General features: G+C 38.4%; 1 long non-coding RNA gene across 1 annotated transcript; it reads left to right on the top strand.

The window, feature by feature from the left end:
- The first annotated feature begins 4,429 nt into the window (after positions 1-4,429).
- On the top strand, positions 4,430-5,965 carry LOC149398872 (uncharacterized). The gene is made up of 3 exons (XR_016296944.1): positions 4,430-4,542; positions 5,249-5,380; positions 5,932-5,965. It is a non-coding gene; the product is annotated as an uncharacterized LOC149398872 (long non-coding RNA).
- Positions 5,966-7,946: the final 1,981 nt, after the last annotated feature.

Here is a 7,946-nt window from a genome sequence, read left to right as displayed (position 1 = left end):
AAAATTTCACAAACCCCCTTCAAATCCAAAGGGGTTAGTACACGAAAAATTTGCAAAATTTGAAAGTACCATAACTCTTTCAAATGGTGCCCGATTTTTAAGATTCTTGGCTTTTTTGGATGATGGTTACCATAGTTTCGATAATATGTAAGCGTATAATTAGTTTTCGATCGCTGAAAAAATGTCACAAACCCCCTTCAAAGCCAAAGGGGGTAGTACACGAAAAACTTCCAAAATTTGAAAGTACCATAACTCTTTCAAATGGTGCCAGATTTCTAAGATTCTTTGCTTGTTAAGATGATGGTTACCATATTTTCGAGAATATGTTGGCGTATAAGAAGTTTTCGATCGCTAAAAAAATTTCACAAACCCCCTTCAAATCCAAAGGGGTTAGTACAAGAAAAATTTGCAAAATTTGAAAGTACCATAACTCTTTCAAATGGTGCCCGATTTTTAAGATTCTTTGCTTTTTAGGATGATGGTTACCATAGTTTCGATAATATGTAAGCGTATAATTAGTTTTCGATCCCTACAAAAATTTCTCAAATCCCCTTCAAAGCCAAAGGGGGTAGTACACGAAAAACTTGCAAAATTTGAAAGTACCATAACTCTTTCAAATGGTGCCCGATTTTTAAGATTCTTTGCTTGTTAAGATGATGGTTACCATATTTTCGAGAATATGTTGGCGTATAAGTAGTTTTCGATCGCTAAAAAAAGTTCACAAACCCCCTTCAAATCCAAAGGGGTTAGTACACGATAAATTTGAAAATTTGAAAGTACCATAACTCTTTCAAATGGTGCCCGATTTTTAAGATTCTTTGCTTGTTAAGATGATGGTTACCATATTTTCGAGAATATGTTGCCGTATAAGTAGTTTTCGATCGCTAAAAAAATTTCACAAACCCCCTTCAAATCCAAAGGGGTTAGTACACGAAAAATTTGCAAAATTTGAAAGTACCATAACTCTTTCAAATGGTGCCCGATTTTTAAGATTCTTGGCTTTTTAGGATGATGGTTACCATAGTTTCGATAATATGTAAGCGTATAATTAGTTGTCGATCCCCACAAAAATTTCACAAACCCCCTTCAAAGCCAAAGGGGGTAGTACACGAAAAACTTGCAAAATTTGAAAGTAGCATAACTCTTTCAAATGGTGGCCGATTTTTAAGATTCTTTGCTTGTTAAGATGATGGTTACCATATTTTCGAGAATATGTTGGCGTATAAGTAGTTTTCGATCGCTGAAAAAATGTCACAAACCCCCTTCAAAGCCAAAGGGGGTAGTACACGAAAAACTTGCAAAATTTGAAAGTACCATAACTCTTTCAAATGGTGCCAGATTTCTAAGATTCTTTGCTTGTTAAGATGATGGTTACCATATTTTCCAGAATATGTTGGCGTATAAGAATTTTTCGATCGCTAAAAAAATTTCACAAACCCCCTTCAAATCCAAAGGGGTTAGTACACGAAAAATTTGCAAAATTTGAAAGTACCATAACTCTTTCAAATGGTGCCCGATTTTTAAGATTCTTTGCTTGTTAAGATGATGGTTACCATATTTTCGAGAATATGTTGCCGTATAAGTAGTTTTCGATCGCTAAAAAAATTTCACAAACCCCCTTCAAATCCAAAGGGGTTAGTACACGAAAAATTTGCAAAATTTGAAAGTACCATAACTCTTTCAAATGGTGCCCGATTTTTAAGATTCTTGGCTTTTTAGGATGACGGTTACCATAGTTTCGATAATATGTAAGCGTATAATTAGTTGTCGATCCCCACAAGAATTTCACAAACCCCCTTCAAAGCCAAAGGGGGTAGTACACGAAAAACTTGCAAAATTTGAAAGTAGCATAACTCTTTCAAATGGTGGCCGATTTTTAAGATTCTTTGCTTGTTAAGATGATGGTTACCATATTTTCGAGAATATGTTGGCGTATAAGTAGTTTTCGATGGCTAAAAAAATTTCACAAACCCCCTTCAAATCCAAAGGGGTTAGTACACGAAAAATTTGCAAAATTTGAAAGTACCATAACTCTTTCAAATGGTGCCCGATTTTTAAGATTCTTGGCTTTTTAGGATGACGGTTACCATAGTTTCGATAATATGTAAGCGTATAATTAGTTTTCGATCCCTACAAAAATTTCACAAACCCCCTTCAAAGCCAAAGGGGGTAGTACACGAAAAACTTGCAAAATTTGAAAGTAGCATAACTCTTTCAAATGGTGGCCGATTTTTAAGATTCTTTGCTTGTTAAGATGATGGTTACCATATTTTCGAGAATATGTTGGCGTATAAGTAGTTTTCGATGGCTAAAAAAATTTCACAAACCCCCTTCAAATCCAAAGGGGTTAGTACACGAAAAATTTGCAAAATTTGAAAGTACCATAACTCTTTCAAATGGTGCCCGATTTTTAAGATTCTTGGCTTTTTTGGATGATGGTTACCATAGTTTCGATAATATGTAAGTGTATAATTAGTTTTCGATCGCTAAAAAAATGTCACAAACCCCCTTCAAAGCCAAAGGGGGTAGTACACGAAAAACTTGCAAAATTTGAAAGTACCATAACTCTTTCAAATGGTGCCCGATTTTTAAGATTCTTTGCTTGTTAAGATGATGGTTACCATATTTTAGAGAATATGTTGGCGTATAAATAGTTTTCGATCGCTAAAAAAATTTCACAAACCCCCTTCAAATCCAAAGGGGTTAGTACACGAAAAACATGCAAAATATGAAAGTACCATAACTCTTTCAAATGGTGCCCGATTTTTAAGATTCTTTGCTTGTTAAGATGATGGTTACCATATTTTCGAGAATATGTTGGCGTATAAGTAGATTTCGATCGCTAAAAAAAATTCACAAACCCCCTTCAAATCCAAAGGGGTTAGTACACGAAAAACTTGCAAAATATGAAAGTACCATAACTCTTTCAAATGGTGCCCGATTTTTAAGATTCTTTGCTTGTTAAGATGATGGTTACCATATTTTCAAGAAAATATGTTGGCGTATAAGTAGATTTCGATCGCTAAAAAAAATTCACAAACCCCCTTCAAATCCAAAGGAACGTACACGGAAAATTTGCAAAATTTGAAAGTACCATAACTCTTTCAAATGGTGCCCGATTTTTAAGATTCTTGGCTTTTTTGGATGATGGTTACCATAGTTTCGATAATATGTAAGCGTATAATTAGTTTTCGATCGCTAAAAAAATGTCACAAACCCCCTTCAAAGCCAAAGGGGGTAGTACACGAAAAACTTGCAAAATTTGAAAGTACCATAACTCTTTCAAATGGTGCCAGATTTCTAAGATTCTTTGCTTGTTAAGATGATGGTTACCATATTTTCGAGAATATGTTGGCGTATAAGAAGTTTTCGATCGCTAAAAAAATTTCACAAACCCCCTTCAAATCCAAAGGGGTTAGTACACGAAAAATTTGCAAAATTTGAAAGTACCATAACTCTTTCAAATGGTGCCCGATTTTTAAGATTCTTGGCTTTTTAGGATGATGGTTACCATAGTTTCGATAATATGTAAGCGTATAATTAGTTTTCGATCCCTACAAAAATTTCACAAATCCCCTTCAAAGCCAAAGGGGGTAGTACACGAAAAACTTGCAAAATTTGAAAGTACCATAACTCTTTCAAATGGTGCCCGATTTTTAAGATTCTTTGCTTGTTAAGATGATGGTTACCATATTTTCGAGAATATGTGTAGCGACTCGAAGTTTTAAGGTTAATCTTGTAAATTAAGTTAATCAAAGGACGAGAAAATTATGTAAATTAATTTTCTAAGTAGTATATCCAGTATTTTGGATTTGAAATATATTAAGGTAAGGAGAAATCTCGGAATAATATAAAGGATTTATCGAGTTCGTCGTGAATGATAAATTATTTTCCGATGAGATATTCCGGAATTTAATTTAAGAAAATAAATTCTTAAGGACGAGAATTATTTCCGAGAAACCTTGAGTATATTTGAGTTATTTGAGAACGAATGAGAATTTTCTTGGTTTTGAAACTTTTAATTAAAGGTTCGATTGGTTACGGTTGAAGTCACAAAATTTTGTGACAAGGACGTGGTTGTCATGTTTTTCTGGGTCTATTTGAAATAAAACGTTGAGTTCGGGGTCAGTTTTCTAGAGATGGAAACAAAGAGGGGTTTATTTGCAAAACTTGAGAAAATTCCACACACTTCTATTCCTTTCTTCTTTCTTCTTTTTCTCCTGATACTTCTTTCTTCTTCTCCTTTCTTCTCCATTTCGCTCGCGACCTGCACAAAGAGAAACAGAAGAAAAAAAAAACAAACAACAAAACCGACATCAAGGACATCACCGTCACCGCCACAACCCTCACCACCACCGTCATCTTCTTCACCTTCCTCTCTTCTTCTTTAGTCTTCGTGCGCCATCAAGCCACCGAGCCATCACCGCGTGCGCCCGCCGTGGCCGAGAGAAATCGCCGCGAGCCACCAAGGACCGCCGCCGAGGAAAAGACACCGGGAAAGAGAAAGTGAGCACCGAGGAAGCTGAATCTCACGAAAAGTGGGTAGGAAAATTCAAACCCGAATTGGATTTGTGGAATCTAGGGTTCAACATGAAAAAAATTGGGGGTTTTCAATTTCAACGAGTTTTTTTGTGAAATCAACTTGTCATTGCTCTTGTTTATGATGGATTAGTGATGATTGTTACTCGGATTGGAGAGTTTGAGCATGTTTCTTGATGAAATTTTGGATTTTGGACGAAAAATTAGAAGTTTAGGGTTTGTATAAATCTGAATTGGGGGTTTCGATATTCTGGATGTGATTTGATGATTTTGGACTGAATTTGTGTTACAAAACTGAGTTTAAGATGGATTGTGTTTGGATAATTGGACGAATTGTTATGGATTTTTGATTTTGAACATTTGGTTTTGGTTTTCGTGCTTGGCCATGAGTTTGTTTGGCCGTGAGTTAGTTTGACCGTGTGATGTTGATTTGAGATCTGGTTTTTGGTGATTAATGATTCTTTATACTTGAGATAAGTTATTGACAGTTCTGAGTTTGGAAAAGAAAAGAATGATACTTGTTTCGCTAGAATTATTTTCAGATTTCATTATGGAAATGAAATTAGACTCGTTCAAGAAATGCGAATTTTGGACTTTATAGTTAGAAATGTCTTTGGGTTATACGATTATTAAATCGTACGTTTGAGTTTGAGTATCGTGAATTATTCATAGGATTCTGATTCAGGATCGGTTTGATTTACCGTGATAGGACTCAAGACTGAAAGTCGTTTAGAGGTTCACGGAGTAAGTGAACGTCTGGATTCTCGATATTAGTGAACGTTCAAGTTCACAGGACGAGCGGACGTCTCGTGGAAGAGCGATATAGACGCTTACTCTTGAGGTAGGTTATTATAACCCTTCTCTCCTGAATTTATGGTTTGGCCTCAAGTATATATTATTTTCGAAATGAAAATGTTTGTGAACGTGCCACGAAACCTAGAATCGTTTTCAAAATGTGGCGGAACTTCAACTCGGGATATCCGATTATGAAGTTGAGAATATTTTCGATATTATACATATATCCCGTATTTACGAAATGAAATGTTTCGTATATCCTGGACAAGCCGGTTTCACACACACATGTATACGGTGCGGAGAGTGCACCTTGCTCTGATCAGAGGACTTCCACGGGTTAAGTTGGCAGGCGGCTCAGGAGATAGTACACGTTTTAGTAGTATCTATGGACACATTTAAATTTCTGTCATTTACATTTCTGCAATTTACATTTCTGCAAGGTATACTTGTACGTGTATGGTGATTTACACGTGACAAGAATAGTAATATTATAAAGCTAAGTATTATTTTCGAAAATCTTTTCAAAATCAAACCATTATTATAGCACCTACTGGGCCTCAGGCTCATCCCTATTTCTTCAATTTTTTTTATAATCAGGAAACGAGAAGAAGGGTTAGGACGACCTCGGAGTTTTACGTCGTCAAGTTTTATTGAAGTTTTTAGTTTCGTTATCTAGCAGGTCTGTATATAAGCTTTTGGTTTATCAAAGTTTGTTATATTTTCTGTTTTCTGTTTTGTTTATCTTTGGATCTGTAAAGTGAATGACTGAGTATGCACTGTGGGATGTTTAGTTACTCGTTTAGTGTTTAATAAAGTATGTTTAATATCGCTTATCTTCGCTTAGTTCACGTCTCGGTTCTCGGGGCGTGACAGGTTTGGTATCAGAGCGTCTAGGTTATAGAATCTCTAGGGAATGCATACTCGGTTTGCTTTACACTCATGGTCCATTGATTTACTTTCAGAATGGCACGACGTGGTAGGCCGCCAGGTGCGAGACCACATAACGTTCCACCATTACGAGGACCCGTGCGACCCCCTGAACCTCCTGAAGATGTGGCTGCTGCGATGTATCGCGCCTTTCAGGAGATGGCCGCACGTGCACGGAACGAAGTGCCAGCTGTTCCTTCAAGGAGTCAATGTCTGAGAGAGTTTCAGCGACTCCATATCTCTGCATTTAAAGGTGATGCTGATCCACAAGTGGCAGATCATTGGTTTCAGAACCTTATAATGCAGCTGGATACGATCAGAACTCCACAAGAGTATCGCGTAGAGTTTACGGCTACTAAACTCGAAGATCGTGCTGGCGTTTGGTGGAGGCAACTGAGGAGGACACATGACGTTGACGCCATGACGTGGGAAGAGTTTGAAGAGCTGTTTTACAGGCAGTTTTTCCCACAGAGCTTCCGAGATGAAAAGGTTAGAGAATTCATTGGACTTACTCAAGGAAGCATGACTGTGTTTCAGTATGAAGCGAAGTTCAGTGATTTAGCTCGCTTTGCTCCTTCGATTGTGGAAACTGAGCACATGAGGTGCATAAGGTTTGAAGATGGTCTGAAAGCTTCTGTTCGAAGGCAAATAGTTGCTTTGGAGATCCGCGAGTATGCTAGACTCGTGTCAGCAGCTTTACGTGTCGAACAAGACAGCCTAGCGTACCAAAAAGAGCGGGCTGAGAAAGGTGAATCTTCTGGAGGACCAACCAGAAATGTTCGTCGTTCAGGAGCTGGACGGGGGCAGTCCAGTGGTGTTGCAAGCGCAAGCCAAGCTGGAGGAAGTGGTACCCGAACGTCTGGTAACAGGTTGTCTGGTGGTAGCAGCTCTGTTCCGTATGGCTACACGTGTTACATATGCGGAGAACCTGGTCATCTCAAGCGAAATTGTCCGAGGAATCAAGGACAACAACCTTCGCAAACTTACGTTCCACCGAGTTATGGGCCGACAAGTTATGGTCAGCCAAGCTATCGGCTGTTTGTGCCTCAGCCACAATATCGACCACCAAGCTTCCCACAGTCTCAGGGAACTGTGTCTCAATACTTTCCTCAACCACGACCACAGTCTTCGGGAAGTGTGCAATCCCCGATGCAGAATCAAGCTAGACCTGGAGGCCAGAGAGGTTCTTCTGGAGGAGGAAAAGGACGAGCCGAGGGACAAGCTAATGTGGTGATCGGAGAAACTTCAAAGGCTGGAAGTAGTCACACTGCCATGGACGGTATGATTCTCATCTCAACATCTTGGGCTAAGGTGTTGTTTGACACTGGTGCCACGCATTCGTTTATTTCGGAAGATTTCCTTAATATCTTGAGATTAGAAACGAATTCGTTAGAGAGACCTTTGTTTCTGCATACACCCATCGGTGAGGCCAGAGCGACCCTTAGTTGTCACAGTCAGGTAACCAGTGGGAATGGTGAGCAACTAGATGTGAATTTAATCGTGTTGCCTATGACTCTGTATGACGTCATACTTGGCATGGATTGGTTGTCAAAGTATAGAGTCCAACTAGATTGCCATAAGCGAAGAGTAACGCTACACACGGGGTCTAGGAAGACTGTCCTATATCGAGATGGTGAAGGTCAGGAAGCAGGGAATCATATTTTGAAGGCATCTGTTGGAGGACG

This window comes from Urtica dioica, chromosome 5 (genome assembly GCF_054948205.1).
Source record: "Urtica dioica subsp. dioica isolate 48M chromosome 5, U.dioica_male_clone48M_v1_H2, whole genome shotgun sequence".
NCBI classification, from domain to species: domain Eukaryota; kingdom Viridiplantae; phylum Streptophyta; class Magnoliopsida; order Rosales; family Urticaceae; genus Urtica; species Urtica dioica.
Note: the sequence above shows the minus strand (reverse complement) of the source record. Positions and strands in the feature narration are given on the sequence as shown.